Below are 24,846 nucleotides of genomic sequence, written 5' to 3' on the forward strand. Positions count from 1 at the left end.
TTTGTTATGAATGAAATCATACAACCTGTCTTGCAGTGATAGATTATAATAAATATCATATATTATATATCATGGAAGAATAAAAACTTTACCTTACCATGGAAATAAAATGATACAACACATTATTGAAAATTTATTATTGCTTTACTTTTTTTAAATCACAATTACAGAGTTATCTCCCCTGTATAATTCATCACATTGTTCTGTTGTTTTCCTGATATCACAGACCAAAATGGCCCCTCAGTAGATTGACATCATGTATCAAATGCATGTCTGACATTCAATTTGAATTTTTTTTTCTCAGGAGGTAGCATTTGATGAATGTTTCATATCACTAAGAGATTTGCTATCCTACTGTAATCTTTATTTACAAGAGTTCCACATTAATGGGAGATAATCATAATATCATTTGTGCATGTTGGTAATTTTATTGAGGAACTTCAAAACAATGACACACATTGATATACTTAGAATATAACTACATTGTATTATATATATCACTGAAAATTGCTGATCACATCATTAAAGGTAGATAACTCATAAATCACTCGCAGGCTAAACATGTACATGTTGTTTTCAGTAAGCTAGCATACACCCTTAAGCTAACTGTACTTGATAAATAATTGTCATCTTATGAGTACTCAGTGTTTAGGAATAACCTTCCTCATAATACTGAAATATTTAATATCATTCAAATATATAAAATATATAAGCTTTTGGCTTTGTATGACCTTAAAGAGCTGTTTCAAGGGCATATCCTACCCTAAACAAACAAATCATGTTTGACTTTCGGGTGTGATTATCTCTGATCACAAACTACAATACCGGATATGTTCAAAATTAACACCTAATAAACATGTTCCAAAAAAATTATTTGGATACAACATACAATGAATGTCTGTAAAATTTGATCACTTTTCTTTGCTCAATGTTATATGTAACGTTACACATCTATCCCTTCTTCATTGAAGACATATACTAGAAATATTAAAACAGAATCCTGAAAAAAAGATTTTAATGAAACTTTTCAAAATTAAAACACTGGTAATATTTTGACAAAAACTATAAGAAAAAATTAATGCATTCAAAATTTTGGAACATTTACTGTATACAAGTGGCATTCCAACGTTGATATGTTTTATACTTATGCCAAATAGTTGATTTCCCATTGTTGGCAAGGTGTTAAGATATTTTTTTCAATTAACATTTCATACTAAAATGAATATACACTATATATAGCAAACTTTAAACAATAAACCAAAGTAATCTTTCGTTATAATGGATAATTTCCAAAAAGTTAATGGCTAAATGTTAATACTGATAAATGAATAACTTGCTTGTCTTAATCTTTAGCTACATGTAATTATAATATACCCTTTTCAAATGCTGTTATGCAATATGCATAAAGCTGTGAAACTTTTTGTGTTGCATAAAAAAAATTGGAAAAAAAATTCATATCATCAGAATCTGAATGTATACTTATTACATTTTTTACCTTATACAACTTTTTGTTGTTTGCATATACAATATGATTAATATCTAAAATAAATACAAATATTCTTTATCACTTTCAAAATTAGTTAATTGCTAAAAAATTGAGTAAAAATGTCGATATTTATGTCACGCACAAATCTCCCTTATTTCAGGCAAAATTCCCTTAAAATAATCATCAATCTCCCTTATTGGTCTCCCAAAAATATGGCATGTATGTAATGGGAAAAAAAAAAAACGTTCCAAAACATAATACCCCTGGAAAAGGCAGCTTACAATTTGATCACCTGATCAAGGTCAGAATCTGACACGAAAAACTTGTATTGTTTACAAAGGGATTGACCACAGACAAAAGTTATTCAAATAAACTAACAGTACATGAACTAACAATATGTCTATATCCCCTATCTCACCCCATCTCATTTAATAAAATTACAACCTTGACATGAATCATGAAACTGCATAAAACTAAACTAAAGGTCGGATATCAAACAAATGTACAGTAATTTTGTATGGCATCTCACTTCAGACCTTCAAATTACCCGGGACAACAATTATAGCTGTTTCTGATGTGTACATCATCGGAGATCTACGAGAGACTGCTCTATTGTTTGTATCCCATGGAAACGATAGAACAGAGTCTCGTGGGTATGGTAGATTGTTTACTTACCTCCCTATCAACAACAGTCAACAATCAATTATAGAATTTTAGTTAAAGGTATGCAGTCTGTCAAAGACTTCATACATGTGAAAACAGAAAGAATTAAAAATTCTTTATCGGGAAAATTAAAAAAGAAAACAATATTGATAATAATGGCACAAAAAAAAATATTAAAAAGATGGAAGGAAGGGAGATAATTTTATAACACACAACATCATTCCATGCTTAAAATCATTCTGAAGACATCAGTTACCAATATAAATTTCAAGTAATAATTATTTAAAAGAAAATTATTTGGATTTTTTACATTTCATTACATGTACTTGCATTTTTGCATTTACACTTACTGTAGATAAGCTGGATATAGATTATGGAGTATTTACATGTGTTTTAGTGGCCATGTCTCCCTAAAACTTTGGCACTAGTTCCCGGACATGGCTTCCCTTTAAACTCACAATTATACACCTAGACAACATACACAGAGAAGTAGTCCATGTTGAATTATACTTTACAGCACATTCTACTATGTACAGGTACATATCCATGTATGTTAAAACCCTTCACGATAGATCTTATTTCAAGACTGTTAGGATGTTTTCAATCAATATTGACTTATACATATAAGAATTTATAATGAACATACATAAATTGAATGCTGTGAAGTTTTGAATTCATCATATGTAAATCTGAATTGTGAAGTTATCAAATGACTAAAAATTGCAAATTAAAGGCGTTGATGGACCATGTCTTGTAAAAAAAAGCAGTGCTCAGTGTTATAAAGTAAACATTATCTGAGCAGTGACATGGCACTTTCTGTAAGCCCCATAAACAACATCATACTGGTTATATCTTGTTATAATCTTTACCCATTTCATGATAATAAAGATTTCAAAGTAGCAGGTGGAGGTATTGTAGGTCAATTGAATATAGCACTTACTAGCATTTTTACTAAACTGCAATAGACACTAGATATTTGTGATACATTCTTAATGTGTATTTGGACTATATACAGCAGCAGTTCTCATGTTTACGACATCAACTGTTCTCATGGCTGTATACAACATCATCTTATCTCATGACTGTATACATCATCTTATCTCATGACTGTATACATCATCTTATCTCATGACTGTATACAACATCATCTGTTCTCATGGCTGTATACAACATCTTATCTCATGACTGTATACAACATCATCTTTTCTCATGGCTGTATACAACATCTTATCTCATGACTGTATACATCATCTTATCTCATGACTGTATACAACATCTGTTCTCATGGCTGTATACAACATCTTATCTCATGGCTGTATACAACATCATCTGTTCTCATGACTGTATACAACATCTTATCTCATGACTGTATACAACATCATCTGTTCTCATGGCTGTATACAACATCATCTGTTCTCATGACTGTATACAACATCATCTGTTCTCATGGCTGTATACAACATCATCTTATCTCATGACTGTATACAACACCATCTGTTCTCATGACTGTATACAACATCATCTGTTCTCATGGCTGTATACAACATCAACTGTTCTCATGACTGTATACAACATCATCTGTTCTCATGGCTGTATACAACAACATCTGTTCTCATGGCTGTATACAACATCTTATCTCATGACTGTATACAACATCATCTGTTCTCATGACTGTATACAACATCATCTGTTCTCGTGGCTGTATACAACATCATCTGTTCTCATGACTGTATACAACATTATCTGTTCTCATGACTGTATACAACATCATCTGTTCTCATGGCTGTATACAACATCATCTGTTCTCATGACTGTATACAACATCATCTGTTCTCATGGCTGTATACAACATCATCTTATCTCATGACTGTATACAACATCTTATCTCATGGCTGTATACAACAACATCTGTTCTCATGGCTGTATACAACATCATCTTATCTCATGACTGTATACAACATCATCTGTTCTCATGACTGTATACAACATCATCTGTTCTCATGACCCTATACAACATTAACTGATCTCATGGCTGTATACAACATCATCTATTCTCATGGCTGTATACAACATCATCTGTTCTCATGGCTGTATACAACATCAACTGTTCTCATGACTGTATACAACATCATCTGTTCTCATGGCTGTATACAACATTAACTGATCTCATGGCTGTATACAACATCATCTGTTCTCATGACTGTATACAACATCATCTGTTCTCATGACTGTATACAACATCATCTGTTCTCATGACTGTATACAACATCTGTTCTCATGGCTGTATACAACATCATCTTATCTCATGGCTGTATACAACACCATCTGTTCTCATGACTGTATACAACATCATCTGTTCTCATGACCCTATACAACATTAACTGATCTCATGGCTGTATACAACATCATCTGTTCTCATGGCTGTATACAACATCTGTTCTCATGGCTGTATACAACATCTTATCTCATTACTGTATACAACACCATCTGTTCTCATGACTGTATACAACATCATCTGTTCTCATGGCTGTATACAACAACATCTGTTCTCATGGCTGTATACAACATCATCTGTTCTCATGGCTGTATACAACATCATCTGTTCTCGTGGCTGTATACAACATCATCTGTTCTCATGACTGTATACAACATCATCTGTTCTCGTGGCTGTATACAACATCATCTGTTCTCATGACTGTATACAACATTATCTGTTCTCATGACTGTATACAACATCATCTGTTCTCATGGCTGTATACAACATCATCTGTTCTCATGACTGTATACAACATCATCTGTTCTCATGGCTGTATACAACATCATCTTATCTCATGACTGTATACAACATCTTATCTCATGGCTGTATACAACAACATCTGTTCTCATGGCTGTATACAACATCATCTTATCTCATGACTGTATACAACATCATCTGTTCTCATGACTGTATACAACATCATCTGTTCTCATGACCCTATACAACATTAACTGATCTCATGGCTGTATACAACATCATCTGTTCTCATGGCTGTATACAACATCATCTGTTCTCATGGCTGTATACAACATCAACTGTTCTCATGACTGTATACAACATCATCTGTTCTCATGGCTGTATACAACATTAACTGTTCTCATGGCTGTATACAACATCAACTGTTCTCATGACTGTATACAACATCATCTGTTCTCATGGCTGTATACAACAACATCTGTTCTCATGGCTGTATACAACATCTTATCTCATGACTGTATACAACATCATCTGTTCTCATGACCCTATACAACATCATCTGTTCTCATGGCTGTATACAACATCATCTGTTCTCATGACTGTATACAACATCATCTGTTCTCATGACTGTATACAACATCATCTGTTCTCATGGCTGTATACAACATCAACTGTTCTCATGACTGTATACAACATCATCTGTTCTCATGGCTGTATACAACATCAACTGATCTCATGACTGTATACAACATCTGTTCTCATGACTGTATACAACATCAACTGTTCTCATGACTGTATACAACATCATCTGTTCTCATGACTGTATACAACATCATGTTCTCATGACTGTATACAACATTAACTGATCTCATGACTGTATACAACATCATCTGTTCTCATGACTGTATACAACATCATCTGTTCTCATGGCTGTATACAACATTAACTGATCTCATGACTGTATACAACATCATCTGTTCTCATGGCTGTATACAACATCATCTGTTCTCATGACTGTATACAACATCATCTGTTCTCATGGCTGTATACAACATTAACTGATCTCATGACTGTATACAACATCATCTGTTCTCATGACTGTATACCACATCTTATCTCATGGCTGTATACAACATCAACTGTTCTCATGACTGTATACCACATCTTATCTCATGACTGTATACAACATCATCTGTTCTCATGGCTGTATACAACATCATCTGTTCTCATGACTGTATACAACATCAACTGTTCTCATGACTGTATACAACATCATCTGTTCTCATGACTGTATACAACATCATCTGTTCTCATGACTGTATACAACATTAACTGATCTCATGACTGTATACAACATCATCTGTTCTCATGACAGTATACAACATCATCTGTTCTCATGGCTGTATACAACATTAACTGATCTCATGACTGTATACAACATCATCTGTTCTCATGGCTGTATACAACATCATCTGTTCTCATGACTGTATACAACATCATCTGTTCTCATGGCTGTATACAACATTAACTGATCTCATGACTGTATACAACATCATCTGTTCTCATGACTGTATACCACATCTTATCTCATGGCTGTATACAACATCAACTGTTCTCATGACTGTATACCACATCTTATCTCATGACTGTATACAACATCATCTGTTCTCATGGCTGTATACAACATCATCTGTTCTCATGACTGTATACAACATCATCTGTTCTCATGACTGTATACAACATCATCTGTTCTCATGGCTGTATACAACATCATCTGTTCTCGTGACTGTATACAACATCATCTGTTCTCATGGCTGTATACAACATCATCTGTTCTCATGACTGTATACAACATCTTATCTCATGGCTGTATACAACATCATCTGTTCTCATGACTGTATACAACATCATCTGTTCTCATGACTGTATACAACATCTTATCTCATGGCTGTATACAACATCATCTGTTCTCATGACTGTATACAACATCATCTGTTCTCATGGCTGTATACAACATCATCTGTTCTCATGACTGTATACAACATCTTATCTCATGGCTGTATACAACATCATCTGTTCTCATGACTGTATACAACATCATCTGTTCTCATGGCTGTATACAACATCATCTGTTCTCATGACTGTATACAACATCTTATCTCATGGCTGTATACAACATCATCTGTTCTCATGACTGTATACAACATCATCTGTTCTCATGGCTGTATACAACATCATCTGTTCTCGTGACTGTATACAACATCATCTGTTCTCGTGACTGTATACAACATCATCTGTTCTCGTGACTGTATACAACATCATCTGTTCTCATGACTGTATACAACATCATCTGTTCTCATGACCCTATACAACATTAACTGATCTCATGACTGTATACAACATCATCTGTTCTCATGACTGTATACAACATCTGTTCTCATGGCTGTATACAACATCATCTGTTCTCATGGCTGTATACAACATCATCTGTTCTCATGGCTGTATACAACATCATCTTATCTCATGACTGTATACAACATCATCTGTTCTCATGGCTGTATACAACATCATCTGTTCTCATGGCTGTATACAACATCATCTGTTCTCGTGGCTGTATACAACATCATCTGTTCTCATGGCTGTATACAACATCATCTGTTCTCATGGCTGTATACAACATCATCTGTTCTCATGGCTGTATACAACATCATCTGTTCTCATGACTGTATACAACATCATCTGTTCTCATGGCTGTATACAACATCATCTGTTCTCATGGCTGTATACAACATCATCTGTTCTCATGACTGTATACAACATCATCTGTTCTCATGGCTGTATACAACATCATCTGTTCTCATGGCTGTATACAACATCATCTGTTCTCATGGCTGTATACAACATCATCTGTTCTCGTGGCTGTATACAACATCATCTTATCTCATGACTGTATACAACATCATCTGTTCTCATGGCTGTATACAACATCATCTGTTCTCATGGCTGTATACAACATCATCTGTTCTCATGACTGTATACAACATCATCTGTTCTCATGACTGTATACAACATCATCTGTTCTCATGGCTGTATACAACATCATCTGTTCTCGTGGCTGTATACAACATCATCTCTTCTTATAGTGACAACTTGTCACAACATCAAATTACCCGTTAAACTGTTAAGACCGATTTGTCTCAAGAACAAATCCTCTGAATTAGTATTCATTATTGGTGGATTATGTAAGAATTTATTATGGTCAATACCAAATAACATTATACATATTCTCTATATATATTATATAGGCCACAATCACAGCTTTTGAAAGCTTTGTACCGATACATATACTGGGATTAAGTACAAAACATATGATATAATGGAACTGGTTGACGGAAGAACCTTACAATAGGTAATGAACCATTTAAATGCAAAGTGTGTAGATTCATCATTCAAAGTAAATCAAAATCAGTGAAAGATTTTTGTTAACATTTTTATCAATTGTACACAATGTATGTTATTAAGGTTGCCAAAACATTCAGTGGCATTCCATTATCTGATCGTAAATAAACTGGGCACTCTTCCAAGTTTGTAAATTGTTGACTCCTGGAGTGCCATACCCAGTAAATTTATACTTTATGGAACTCAAATATTGTATATAACAATTTCACCACTAATCTACACTATTTTTATGATGCACTGTTTTTCCTCCTGTATAAAACCCATTATGACCGTGAGGGCCGATATCTATCAACTTCCATTCAAAGAAGGGGTGGGCTTATTACAGGACAATTTTGATAATTTTACTGAAAAGGCATGCTGTGCTTAAATTATTACCAGGCATGGTGCATGTTAAACTACCAATCGACAATTTAGGTATGGGTGTATGTTACCCCTTCAACAGTTTAGGTATGGGTGTATGTTAAACTACCATTCAACAGTTTAGGTATGGGTGTATGTAACCCCTTCAACAGTTTAGGTATGGGTGTATGTAACCCCTTCAACAGTTTAGGTATGGGTGTATGTTACCCCTTCAACAGTTTAGGTATTGGTGTATGTTACCCCTTCAACAGTTTAGGTATGGGTGTATGTTACCCCTTCAACAGTTTAGGTATGAGTGTATGTTACCCCTTCAACAGTTTAGGTATGGGTGTATGTTAACTACCCTTCAACAGTTTAGGTATGGGTGTATGTAACCCCTTCAACAGTTTAGGTATGGGTGTATGTAACCCCTTCAACAGTTTAGGTATTGGTGTATGTTACCCCTTCAACAGTTTAGGTATGGGTGTATGTAACCCCTTCAACAGTTTAGGTATGGGTGTATGTTACCCCTTCAACAGTCTAGGTATGGGTGTATGTTACCCCTTCAACAGTTTAGGTATGGGTGTATGTTACCCCTTCAACAGTTTAGGTATGGGTGTATGTTACCCCTTCAACAGTCTAGGTATGGGTGTATGTTAAACTACCCTTCAACAGTTTAGGTATGGGTGTATGTTACCCCTTCAACAATTTAGGTATGGGTGTATGTTACCCCTTCAACTATTTAGGTATGGGTGTATGTTAAACTACCCTTCAACAGTTTAGGTATGGGTGTATGTTACCCCTTCAACAGTTTAGGTATGGGTGTATGTTACCCCTTCAACAGTTTAGGTATGGGTATATGTTACCCCTTCAACAGTTTAGGTATGGGTGTATGTTAACTACCCTTCAACAGTTTAGGTATGGGTGTATGTTACCCCTTCAACAGTTTAGGTATGGGTGTATGTTACCCCTTCAACAGTTTAGGTATGGGTGTATGTTAACTACCCTTCAACAGTTTAGGTATGGGTGTATGTTACCCCTTCAACAGTTTAGGTATGGGTGTATGTTAAAGTACCAATCGAAAGTTTAGGTATGGGTGTATGTTACCCCTTCAACAGTTTAGGTATGGGTGTATGTTACCCCTTCAACAGTTTAGGTATGGGTGTATGTTACCCCTTCAACAGTTTAGGTATGGGTGTATGCAACCCCTTCAACAGTTTAGGTATGGGTGTATGTAACCCCTTCAACAGTTTAGGTATGGGTGTATGTAACCCCTTCAACAGTCTAGGTATGGGTGTATGTTAACTACCCTTTAACAGTTTAGGTATGGGTGTATGTTACCCCTTCAACAGTTTAGGTATGGGTGTATGTAACCCCTTCAACAGTTTAGGTATGGGTGTATGTTACCCCTTCAACAGTTTAGGTATGGGTGTATGTAACCCCTGCAACAGTTTAGGTATGGTTGTATGTAACCCCTTCAACAGTTTAGGTATGGGTGTATGTTACCCCTTCAACAGTTTAGGTATGGGTGTATGTTACCCCTTCAACAGTTTAGGTATGGGTGTATGTTACCCCTTCAACAATTTAGGTATGGGTGTATGTTAAACTACCCTTCAACAGTTTAGGTATGGGTGTATGTAACCCCTTCAACAGTTTAGGTATAGGTGTATGTTAAACTACCCTTCAACAGTTTAGGTATGGGTGTATGTAACCCCTTCAACAGTTTAGGTATTGGTGTATGTTACCCCTTCAACAGTTTAGGTATGGGTGTATGTAACCCCTTCAACAGTTTAGGTATGGGTGTATGTTAAACTACCCTTCAACAGTTTAGGTATGGGTGTATGTTACCCCTTCAACAGTTTAGGTATGGGTGTATGTTACCCCTTCAACAGTTTAGGTATGGGTGTATGTTACCCCTTCAACAGTTTAGGTATGGGTGTATGTTAAACTACCCTTCAACAGTTTAGGTATGGGTGTATGTTACCCCTTCAACAGTTTAGGTATGGGTGTATGTTACCCCTTCAACAGTTAAGGTATGGGTGTATGTTACCCCTTCAACAGTTTAGGTATGGGTGTATGTTAATTACCCCTTCAACAGTTTAGGTATGGGTGTATGTTACCCCTTCAACAGTTTAGGTATAGGTGTATGTTAACTACCCTTCAACAGTTTAGGTATGGGTGTATGTTACCCCTTCAACAGTTTAGGTATGGGTGTATTTTACCCCTTCAACAGTTTAGGTATGGGTGTATGTTACCCCTTCAACAGTTTAGGTATGGGTGTATGTTACCCCTTCAACAGTTTAGGTATGGGTGTATGTTACCCCTTCAACAGTTTAGGTATGGGTGTATGTTAAACTACCCTTCAACAGTTTAGGTATGGGTGTATGTAACCCCTTCAACAGTTTAGGTATGGGTGTATGTTACCCCTTCAACAGTTTAGGTATGGGTGTATGTTACCCCTTCAACAGTTTAGGTATGGGTGTATGTTACCCCTTCAACAGTTTAGGTATGGGTGTATGTTACCCCTTCAACAGTTTAGGTATGGGTGTATGTTACCCCTTCAACAGTTTAGGTATAGGTGTATGTTAAACTACCCTTCAACAGTTTAGGTATGGGTGTATGTTACCCCTTCAACAGTTTAGGTATGGGTGTATGTTACCCCTTCAACAGTTTAGGTATGGGTGTATGTTAAACTACCCTTCAACAGTTTAGGTATGGGTGTATGTAACCCCTTCAACAGTTTAGGTATGGGTGTATGTAACCCCTTCAACAGTTTAGGTATGGGTGTATGTAACCCCTTCAACAGTTTAGGTATGGGTGTATGTTAAACTACCCTTCAACAGTTTAGGTATGGGTGTATGTTACCCCTTCAACAGTTTAGGTATGGGTGTATGTTACCCCTTCAACAGTCTAGGTATGGGTGTATGTTAAACTGTGACCCTTCAACTGTATTGTAATGGCGACAGACCTTAACCAAATAGGATGTATTATGTAATGACTTGTACTGTAGATCCTTTCTTGTTAAATGTATAGAAGTTTTGTTCATATTTACACAAACAAATTAAAGTGTCTCATAAAGAAATACAATTCACACATTTAGAGTCCTGACATAATCTAAAACATGGATTGAAAGCAACAATTTAAAACATACAAATGGATATTGATCGGAAAATGTGGATTAAAAGGAAATTTGTTTGCACAAAGGATTTAAGATTCCAATCATAAACTGACCTAAATACTGACCACTATAGCTTTGTGACCGACTGTACTCATTCCAGAGAGAGTTGGTCTGGACACTTGCCTAAATCAACAATAGCTTTACCAGTTACCATTAGTGTTGAGAGCCATGATGACAGAGGAACAAAAATGTCAAAATCTCTGTATGTACACAATTTAAATTCAAAGAGTGATGTGGCTCATTTTTTAAGACATTTAACAAATATAACATATGAAAGTACTCATTCTCAGATTGTCTAGATCTACTGATTGATATGTGGGGAGAGCTGTACCAACATAGGTAAATTAAATGATATCTAGTCGTCTTAGGGGTGGCGGAAGGGGCGGGAGAGGGCGGGGAGGCATAAATTATGACTTAATGACTTAAAATTAAGTCTCTGATTTTTTTTGCAGGAAAATGAAAAAAAGAATTTTAACCACCAGGTAACTGTATAAGTCATGGACATGTTTATTTCTACATAAATACAGACAGTAATATTAGATAAAATACCATTAACGATATATAAAATTAATTCATATGAACAGATGATAATTAACACAGATCAGACTGTATCAAAATACTCCAATAACTTGATCATGTATGCATTAACGGTAACCATGGTAACCCCATTCAATCCATTCACATATTTATTATACTTGATGACAGCATGCATTTCTGGTAAATTTATTCATTCAATCTTTTATTCTGAAAACTTATTGAGAACCACATTTCTACAGATGTAGGTAGAAAGAAAGACCACATAATTGATGACTTACTCTGCTCTGTTATAAAGAAGTATGATTCCTCTATAATAACAACAACAATGTCATAATCCAACTGATTAATAGGTGTAACCATGGTGACCATGACAATGATGAAAGACATCATCATTATCTATACTGACTGTAGCTGCAATCATCCTTACACCGTGCACTCCAACATTAATGAGAAGACATCAATGTCAACAATGTTCCTACTTCATTAAGTATTTGTAACTCTGAATCGATCATCATCAATCGTATCCCTATATATCATGTTCATCCAACCTCACCAATCTTTACTTTTTTTCTATCAGCTAAATCCCTCATGTCATCATTTGATCTCTGATCTTTAATCATATTCCTTTTTGTTGTGTCATCTTAATCGCTCGTCATCATTCTAACCCCTTTTTGTGTCATCTTAATCCCCCGTCATCAGTCTTACTACTTTTTGTATCATTGTAATCCCCCGTCATCAGTCTTACCCCTTTTTGTATCATTTTAATCCCTCATCATCAGTCTTACCCCTTTTTGTGTCATCCTAATCCCTCGTCATCAGTCTTACCCCTTTTTGTATCATTTCAATCCCTCATCATCAGTCGAACCCCTTTTTGTGTCATCCTAATCCCTCGTCATCAGTCTTACCCCTTTTGTATCTATTACTTGTTATGCCATCAAATTTCCTGCCCAGTATGTTTTTCCTCTTTTATGTCCTTTTAATCTTTTCATCAACTGTTTCCCGTTTTGTGTCTGATCTTCATTTCTCATCATCTGTTGTTTCACCTAAGATAATGGTGTCATGCTCCCTTTGTCATTAGTGATTGCCATTTTGTGTAAATTAATCTGTCATGAATTGATTCCACTTCAGTTTTTAGTTTAAACTAATGATATAAACATATTGACAAAGGGAGAAGTTAGTAAGTTTTTTCCAACTTATAACTGACTTCTCCCTCTAATAGTTTCTTCTTGATTTCTTGATCGCCATCAACTTTTTCCTTATTTGAATCTTGACTCTTAATGTCATCCATCGTTTCCCCTTTATTATTATTGCTTTTGTTTGTTTTTTGTTTTAACATCCTATTAATAGCCATGCAGGGTCATTTAAGGATGTGCCAGGTTTTGGAGGTGGAGAAAAACCAGAGTACCTGGAGAAAAACTACCGGCCTGCAGTCAGTACCTGGCAACTGCCCCACGAGGGTTTCGAGCTTGCAACCCAGTGGTGGAGGGCTAGTGATAAAGTGTCGGGGCACCTTAACCACTCGGCCACCGTAGCCCCTATTATTACTATTAAGTCTGATATTTGACATTTGCAGAACCGTCATGCAACCAACATGTTATCAGTTATCAGGTCATGACCTTTGGAAGCAAGAATGGAAGGAGGCTTTAAAGATGCCATTGACTTTGATCAAGTTATTTTGATTGAAATGATGATACACTGTATCATATATAAAGAATATTGTAACATTCTATTTTCGAACCAGTTGACAAAATTTCAAATAGACTTGTGTATTGATTTTAAAGTTTCTAATTTCGGTTTGAAGCAAAGAAAAATATAATGTAATCTTAGGAATTTTTTCAATTTTTGCATCAGTCATCCTAATGTTAACACTAACTCACCAACAACACTGGCGAGTTTACACCAATTAACCGTTATGGTTAGATCTCGATCAACAGCAACTATTGAATTTTCACTGTTGTCTACTTCTCCGAGTCGTTACATGTTTACTTTCTAGGACTTATCAGTACGGATGGAGAACAATGGTAATCAACCTCATTGTCTTTTCCGCGGTGAGTCTTTTGCGTTGATGACAGATGGTACAGGTGTATATGGTTCCAATATTGATTTGTGCACTTTGAAAACCTTAATAACATTCCACTCAATACAATATTGCTGGCAGATATAGAGTAAATGTATTGATAAATCACATTAATGACCAAAAGGTTTTAGATTTCAAAGATGGGGACCTTGCCATAAGAACACTAGTAAATGGAATTGATTTGAACAAGATGAAACTTGTTTTGTTTTTTTTTATAATTGGCAAAGATCTTCGTTTTCATCACCACTTCCTGACTGAAGTTGGATATTCATTAAAGTTTTTCTCAGAGAATGTAATTAAGTTTGATGTGTGTAAGCTTCTTTTACTTTTGATCATGGTTTCATGTGTGTAAGAATCTTTAATTTTTGATCATTGTTTTATGTAAGCATCTTGAATTTTTAATCGTAGTTTTATGTGTGTAAGCATCTTTAACTTTCGATCATAGTTTCATGTGCGTGTAAGCATCTTGAATTTTTAATCATAGTTTTATGTGTGTAAGCATCTTTAACTTTTGATCAGAATTTTATGCGCATAGGAATCTTCAACTTTTGATAATAGTTTTATGTGTATAAGCATCCCTAACTGATGATCATAGTTTTATGTGTGTGTAAGCATCTTTAACTTTCGATCATAGTTTTATGTGTGTAAGCATCTTTAACTTTTGATCATAATTTCATGCGTATATGCATCCTTAATGTTTGATCATAGTTTGATGTGCGTTTTGAAGCATCTTTAACTTTTAATCATAGTTTCATGTGCATAAGTATCTTTGTGCGTAAGCATCCTTAACTTTTGATCATTATAGTTTTATGTGCGTAATCATCTTTAATTTCTAATCATAGTTTTATGTATACCATATTAAAGATGCTCCAGCATACATGCACAGCATACACTTTAACTTGTCACAAAAATGCACAAAATGGCCTAAGCATGTAAATACCTAGAATGTTTATCTAATTATTACATACTTGCCAACTTTCCCGATTTAGTCGGGAATTTCCCGATTCCAGACTCCCTGCCCCGTCTCCCGATCGTATAGATAAAACATAGTGTATTCTCCCGATTTTGGAGAATATGTCTTGATAACCCCGTATGGAGCCCCTATTCATCTTGTTAGATTCACTTAGGCCATGACAGGTAACGCTTGCTGGCTGGTGAAAGACATATGTGTGGGGCATTGGTCAGTTAACTGACCTGCTCACAGACCGTAACGAAATTCTGACACTTCACTGACTGCAAGGGTGACAATACCCCGATAAATAAACAATTAATTAAAACCAATTAAGCTGAGGACGCGTGGTGATGGTTTTGTAGCAGGTCAGTCATGGTTGATTAAACGCTTGTAAATGGCTTCGTATACTGCCTTTGATGTCAAGCGCATAAACGACCTCTACTTGACAGTATATCTCGGACAGAAAAAGTGAAAACAACACTGGCAATGTTAACGTTATCAACGGAGTATCAAATTTGACAGATTACTTATTGAAATGTTAACTACATTTAAACATTGGCTGATCTTTAGATAATTAGCACAAGGAAATAAATTCACAATAACGACCATATAGACCGAAGGTCTGGTTGCCGGTAGGTAACGTCGTTTCAATCACCGTAGCATCAGCATACTTCGTGTGCAGAGACTTATTTTGGCAGAAACTTTCCCAATTCACATTTTGAAAGACAGAAACATGTCCACAAATACTCACTTTCTTAAACTAAATACTGTCATGTTAAAACTTTGAATTTAAGTATCAGTCCCCACCTACAAACTACTGTACTGTGTTGTAAGCCTATAGTGATTACAACTGCTGGTACAGCCCTTTTTATTTTATTTTTGTATTATTGTCTTTGTTGTAATCGAAAGGAAACATTTGAAATTTCATTCAGATATTATATTGTACTCTAGATATTTATCGTGACAGTTTAGGTATTTTCTTTTGAAGTTTACTGCTGGAGAGAAAGCTTGATAGAAAGTGATATCATTGTGATAATTTGCATTTAATTGACTGACATCTATCTTACAACATAATTTTCGTAACATATCTAAGTAAATACTTTTATTTAGAGTGAACAGTGAGTTAAATCATTTCCAGAAATAATTAAAAATGATGTAATTTTGCAGGTTTTTTTTTTGTAACTTGTTGCTTATATAATTATCTTTCCAAACTTGAATAAAAAAGATCATTGGTCAAGCTTGAAGTAAGTTCCCCCCCCCCCCACCCCCCCCCCCCCCCCCCCCCCCTTTTTTTCAGTGAGGGAAGGAAGCTTAAGTGTTCATGCAAGGAATTTATTTTCCAATAGCAAATTATCTCCCCTTAGTTTTTGTTTGTTAAATGTGTCGCGCGTGAAATGTGTTTTCCGGTCAAAAATGTCGCTCACGCACTTTCTCCCCCATGAGAATTTTAAAAAGTTGGCAAGTATGTTATTATACACCAACAACTGAAAGTGTTTCACTCATTATACCAAAAGTTAGTATCCTACCACTGATATAACAGCAAAAACGATAGAACTTCTTCAGGATAAGATTAAATTATTTATTAAAGCTCAAATTTTTCGGCATAGCCGTATAATTTTCTATTGGCCCCGGATATGACGCGACAGGTGGCGTTACTGGTCAAGATGAAGTATGTGATTGGTCAATGTAGCGGTAAATGCAAAATGCATATATGCAGTTAAAGACGAAACAAAATAAAGATTGAATGCAAGCTGAATAAGTGGATGTATCTATTCAAATGCCACATTAATAAAATCATATTCCTGATTCAAATGCAGTCTTATTATCACCAAAAATGATTCAAACTGATATAATTTTGTTATCCGTGCTGAAACGCATTTATTGATTAGTTCGTTTATTTATTTCACCAGCAGTTTTACATTATAACCACCAGCATTAAAACTATGCCGTTTATCTTTTTTAAAGATATTTCTTGCTTGAAGATGATGTAAGTAGGTAACACAAGAGCTATTCTTGTTTTCAATGATATAACTCAATCATCAAATTAACTCTTATAAGTCTGAGATGATTTTTAAACAAAGGCCAAAATATATATATTTATACATTTGAAGACATATTCTTATATATTCTTTGTATCATATATATATGTGCACATGTGTGTATATGTGTGTGCATGTTTATTAGGTCCCAATACACAATTTACAGTCATCCGCTGGCTGAATCTGATAACTTCTTATGATAGTAAGGTTTAGTATTAATATATACTGAGGCTGGACCCTGAGGATAAAAACCCTACTTCAGTAACCCTAGAGTATCAACTTCCATGGCAATTGTGATCCAAAGCCTGATAACTACACAGGGGGTTCCCAACAGGGAATGGGTTTAGAAGTTTCTTGAATGGGAGATAACTACACAGGGGGTTCCAACCGGGTAATGGGTTTAGAAGTTTCTTGAATGGGAGATTCATCAGATGCCAGGGAGCTGCATGTCTGCAGTTTAACATTGAATGCTTTGGTAGGAAGTAACAGCTGTTTCGTAATACAGTCTCTAAACTAGCAGTAATATTTTTTTTTTATGAGGAATTTGAATATGGAGCAAAATTCTTTAGCAGGTGTCTGGATGATATCTTGGGAACTAATTTAAAGAAGAAACCATTCTAAGTGTGATATGACTCCTGGAAATACTTACATTATCATGCTCAATGGATTGATTTAAGTCCTCATCCCTTATTCCATATAATTACATTTTTAATATATAAGCTGTCATGATTACTGTATATATAAAAATTCTGTATAGATATTGTTAATGAGAGATAGTTTAAAAGCACATCCAATTCAAAAGAGATGAAAGTGCATGCCATCCAGAGCAATTAGGGTAAAGTGTCTTGCCCAAGGACACAACCACAACCACAGAGACTGGCTGTTTCTCTCAGCTTATAAAACACTAACTGACACAGGCAGGGTCGAGAGTCGAACCACGAGAGTCGAACCACGTACCTCAGATCTGAGTCGAACCACGTACCTCAGATCTGAGTCGAACCACGAGAGTCGAACCACGAGAGTCGAACCAGGCACCTCAGATCTGAGTCGAACCACGAGAGTCGAACCACGAGAGTCGAACCAGGCACCTCAGATCTGAGTTGAACCATGAGAGTCGAACCACGAGAGTCGAACCACGTACCTCAGATCTGAGTCGAACCACGAGAGTCGAACCACGAGAGTCGAACCAGGCACCTCAGATCTTCACCAACATTCAGATATTATCTTTAAATGCTGAGTAAAATTATGCAAAAAACTGCTGTCATTTTGTTAAATGCATAAATTCCTTTTAACTTTAACTGTTTACGCATAATTTGTTTCTATCTATTTATATACAATATAAAATAAATTTTGACACTGTATATAAAAATACATCAGCATGCATGATGCACATAACTATATACATATTGCTCTCTGTAGCTTTGGATCATATCAGCATGCTATTTATATCCATAAGCATGAGAATTTAATGGAGAGCGGGTTACATACTATGGCTTTGTTTATATTCCAGAGCTTCAAGAAGAGATGTATGACCACAAACGCAGCCTTATTATGTTATAGGTGTATAATGAGAATCATAATAAAATACAGTAATAGGTTGAGGGATATAGTAAGTGTCTGGTTTCCTTCAGACCAGGTCTATTTCCTGAGGTGAAACTGACCTGGTCAAAAAAATTTGGACATCAACTAATGACTTTATCCGGCAATAAACTGATGGCAATAAGTATACCACTCCTGGTAATAAAACTGTCCCTAGCAATAAGCCTATCAATGACAATAAGCCCATCACAGATAATAAGTCCACCCCTTGTAATAAGCCCACAACTGGTAATAAGTCCATCCCTGACAATAAGCCCACCCCTTTTAATAATTCAACCTCTAGCAATAAACCTGACCCTGTTGATAACAGTAACTCTGCATATCCCCCCCTACCTTCCTACATTAACCCTGTCCTCCTACATTAACCCTGTCCTCCTACATTAACCCTACCCTCCCACATTATCCCCACCCTCCTACATTAACCCTGTCCTCCTACATTAACCCTACCCTCCTACATTAACCCTACCCGCCTACATTAGCCCTACCCTCCTACATTAACCCTACCCACCTACATTAGCCCTACCCTCCTACATTAACCCTACCCTCCTACATTAACTCTGCCCTCCTACATCCTACATTAACCCTGCCCTCCTACATTAACCCTAACCTCCTACATTAACCCTAACCTCCTACATTAACCCTGCCCTCCTACATTAACCTGCCCTCCTTCATTAACCCTGCCCTCCTACATTAACCCTACCCTCCTACATTAACCCTACCCTCCTACATTAAGCCTATCCTCCTACATTAATCCTGTCCTCCTACATTAAGCCTACCCTCCTACATTATCCCTGCCCTCCTATATTAACCCTTCCCTCCTACATTAACCCTGTCCTCCCACATTATCCCTGCCCTCCTATATTAACCCTGCCCTCCTACATTAACCCTGCCCTCCCACATTATCCCTGCCCTCCTATATTAACCCTGCCCTCCTACATTATCCCTGCCCTCCCACATTATCCCTGCCCTCCTACATTAACCCTGCCCTCCCACATTATCCCTGCCCTCCTATATTAACCCTGCCCTCCTATACTAACCCTGCCCTCCTACATTAATCCTGTCCTCCTACATTAACCCTACCCTCCTACATTAATCCTGTCCTCCTACATTATCCCTGCCCTCCTACATTAATCCTACCCTCCTACATTAACCCTGCCCTCCTACATTAACCCTGTCCTCCTACATTATCCCTACCCTCCTACATTAACCCAACCCTTCTATATTAACCCTGCCCTCCTACATTAACCGTCTTCCTACATTAACCCTACCCTCCTACATTAACCCTATCCTCCTACATTAACCCTGCCCTCCTACATTAATCCTATCCTCCCACATTAACTCTGCCCTCCTACATCCTACATTAACCCTGACCTCCTAAATTAATCCTGCCCTCCTACATCCTACATTAACCCTGCCCTCCTACATTAACCCTGTCCTCCTACATTAACCCTGCCCTCCTACATTAACACTGCCCTCCTACATTAACCCTATCCTCCTACATTAACCCTGCCCTCCTACATTAATCCTGCCCTCCTACATCCTACATTAACCCTGCCCTCCTACATTAACCCTGCCCTCCTACATTAACCCTGCCCTCCTACATTAACCCTGCCCTCCTACATTAACCCTGTCCTCCCACATTATCCCTGCCTCCTATATTAACCCTACCCTCCTACATTAACCCTGTCCTCCCACATTATCCCTACCCTCCTACATTAACCCTACCCTCCTACATTAACCCTGTCCTCCCACATTATCCCTGCCTCCTATATTAACCCTACCCTCCTACATTAACCCTGTCCTCCTACATTATCCCTGCCCTCCTACATTAACCCTATCCTCCTACATTAACCCTGTCCTCCTACATTATCCCTACCCTCCTACATTAACCCTATCCTCCTACATTAACCCTGCCCTCCTACATCCTACATTAACCCTGCCCTCCTACATTAACCATGTCCTCCTACTTTGTGTAAAAGGTTGTGTGTTTATTATGAGAATTCTAGGTTTATCTCAGTAAGATACATATATATATGTATACAAAAATGTATTAATATTATATACACAGTATACACTGGAAAAAAGCAAGGGCCTTTTGGTTGAGGGGTACAAGCCTGTTTGTCTCCGATTACATATAACATTTCAAGACATAAATCTGTGCAGGCCTGCAAATGTCAGAGTAAACAAAAACATTAAAAGTCTGTATTAGGCTTGTTGATAGAAAACAACATGACATCAAAAACGTCTCTAATATAACAACCAAATAAGTATTGACAGTTATTTCAAACCTCCATTCTATGGAAATATTATTCACTTGTATATTATACGGAAGTTCCTGGACATTATAAAATCATCTCTTAAATATCATCTGGTGTGGCATATATAGGTCAATGACTTTCATCACACACTGATTTCATGTCATTGTGAGTCCAGTGTACTCCACATGTTAAAAGCTGTAAATAATTTGTCAAAACTGATCCGTATGATTCTGTAGATCATTTGGTCAATCTTCACCAATAATTGCTGTTATCCAAAGAAAATCTTACATGGATGTGTTATTTTACTCCTAGCTTTGTACAAAATATCTAACAAGATGCCAAATACATTGCTTAAAATCTTAGAAAAATCTATACCTAATTGGACATTCCAAGCCCTTTTCAAGGCCCTGATTAAACTTTTCAAGGAAATTCGCATACAGAATCGGACATTTTACAAACTGGAGTAAATTAATTTAATGTTTGAGCTTCATACTTTTGTGACAAAAAAACTTCAATGTGCTTTTGATCTGTCTCTTTTTGATTCACGGACCCAAGATTTGAAAGAAATGTGGCTATCCCAATTGGGATTGAAAGTTCATTTTTTTGGTACTAGGGTAATTACATGAATAATTAGTGGTAAGAATACCCCAGGACTTTTGATGGCCACTACCGCGAGGATAGCATTTCATATCGATGGGTATATCTTGCATCATATGCATTAAAAACATGTAACATTTTTTACCGTGGTTTGACAGATGATATGCAATATTGACCAATATATTGCAATACCTGTAAGGTCATGAGCACCTGACCACTGGTCAGTAATGGTCTGTGTTAATGGCCTGAGGGGCAATAGGTGATATTAAGGTCATTGAGACTGTGTTACTTATACACTGTATATATATATATAACAGGAAATAAAAAAGTGTGATATGGACACCTACACTGTTACAGAAAACACACGTAGTAGATAATGTTGGTAAGTCAACAGTACAGGTAATTATGGTGTGTAGATATATATAAATGGTACAATTGAACAGTTTTCTTTGTGGAATAGATAATCATCTATTCCCATTCTTTGAACATGATACTATACACCTATACCAAAGTTATCAGCATAATAACAAGGTGGAGTTTTATATACTGTAAGTATATATCACAGCAACATTGCTGAGTCAACTGGAACACTATGCACTAACGTATCTTGTTCAAGGATACAACAGGCACTGATGTCAGGACTTGTGATAGTGACCCTTACGTCACATAGCCCTGTGTCCCCTGTCACATAGCCCTGCCTCCTCCGTCACATAGCCCTACGTCCTACCACTAGACCACCCTGCTGAAACGCTTATAATAGTGACCCTTAATTACGTCACATAGCCCGGTGTCCTCTGTCACATAGCCCTGTGTCCTACCACTAGACCACCGTGCCGAAACACGTAATAGTGACCCTTAATTAGGTTACATAGCCCTGTGTCCTACCACTAGACCGTGGTGTCGGGACTCGTATTAATGCCCCTTGGGTCACATAGCCCTGTGTCCTACCACTAGACCGTGGTGTCAGGACTCGTATTAATGCCCCTTGGGTCACATAGCCCTGTGTCCTACAACTAGACCGTGGTGTCGGGACTCGTATTAATGCCCCTTGGGTCACATAGCCCTGTGTCCTACCACTAGACTGTGGTGTCGGAACTCGTATTAATGCCCCTTGGGTCACATAGCCCTGTGTCCTACCACTAGACTGTGGTGTCGGGACTCGTATTAATGCCCCTTGGGTTACATAGCCCTGTGTCCTACAACTAGACTGTGGTGTCGGAACTCGTATTAATGCCCCTTGGGTTACATAGCCCTGTGTATCCTTATTTTTCCAATACCTACAAGGAAGTAGTTCTTTATTTTCATAATCTATTTAATTTTGAAGGAGTCAGGACATGCAGTTTCATCCATTTTGCCCTTGGGAAAATACAATATACTGGTGTTTTTAACAGAACCCTGTCACACAACTTCATGTGATCAACAAACACAAGTTAACCCACTGCGGCAGTCAGTTACATGGTTATCGGCATGGGCCAGTAGGTCTTGACTGAAACATGCTAATGCTATCACTACCATTAATCATATATCTCACATTTTTCAGAGGAAAAATGTAAACAAAGACAACAACTAGTATTTACTGCTTCAACTTAAAAAATATTATCTGGGTTTATCATCTGATGGAGGAAACCCTCCAATGCCACATTTTCAGATTTTTCTTCATCTTAAATTGACTCCTTATGAAACAGACACTGATGTCTGATGGAGGAAGACTCCCTACGACACAGACATCACGTGTATGATGGAGGGAGACTCCCTACGACACAGACATCACATGTATGATGGAGGGAGACTCCCTACGACACAGACATCACGTGTATGATGGAGGGAGACTCTCTAAGTCACAGACATCACATGTATGATGGAGGGAGACTCTCTACGACACAGACATCACGTGTATGATGGAGGGAGACTCCCTACGACACAGACATCACGTGTATGATGGAGGGAGACTCTCTAAGTCACAGACATCACATGTATGATGGAGGGAGACTCTCTACGACACAGACATCACGTGTATGATGGAGGGAGACTCCCTACGACACAGACATCACATGTATGATGAAGGGAGACTCCCTACGACACAGACATCACGTGTATGATGGAGGGCGACTCCCTACGACACAGACATCACGTGTATGATGGAGGGAGACTCCCTACGTCACAGACATCACGTGTATGATGGAGGGAGACTCCCTACGACACAGACATCACGTGTATGATGTAGGGAGACTCCCTACGATACAGACATCACATGTATGATGGAGGGAGACTCCCTACGATACAGACATCACATGTATGATGGAGGGAGACTCTCTACGACACAGACATCACGTGTATGATGGAGGGAGACTCCCTACGATACAGACATCACATGTATGATGGAGGGAGACTCCCTACGATACAGACATCACATGTATGATGGAGGGAGACTCTACGACACAGACATCACATGTAGGATGGAGGGAGACTCCCTACGATACAGACATCACATGTATGATGGAGGGAGACTCTCTACGACACAGACATCACGTGTATGATGGAGGGAGACTCCCTACGACACAGACATCATGTGTATGATGGAGGGAGACTCCCTACGACACAGTCATCACGTGTATGATGGAGGGAGACTCCCTACGACACAGACATCACGTGTATGATGGAGGGAGACTCCCTACGACACAGACATCACATGTATGATGGAGGGAGACTCTCTACGACACAGACATCACATGTAGGATGGAGGGAGACTCCCTACGACACAGACATCACATGTAGGATGGAGGGAGACTCCCTACGACACAGACATCACATGTATGATGGAGGGAGACTCCCTACGACACAGACATCACATGAATGATGGAGGGAGACTCTCTACGACACAGACATCACATGTAGGATGGAGGGAGACTCCCTACGACACAGACATCA

At 37.4% G+C, this 24,846-nt stretch overlaps 1 protein-coding gene across 1 annotated transcript in view; it reads right to left on the reverse strand.

The window, feature by feature from the left end:
* LOC117316650 (platelet-activating factor acetylhydrolase-like) overlaps window positions 1-24,846 on the reverse strand; it is a 40,584-nt gene that overhangs the window by 14,374 nt on the left and 1,364 nt on the right. The window lies entirely within an intron of this gene.

Source organism: Pecten maximus, chromosome 18 (genome assembly GCF_902652985.1).
Source record: "Pecten maximus chromosome 18, xPecMax1.1, whole genome shotgun sequence".
Taxonomy (NCBI): domain Eukaryota; kingdom Metazoa; phylum Mollusca; class Bivalvia; order Pectinida; family Pectinidae; genus Pecten; species Pecten maximus.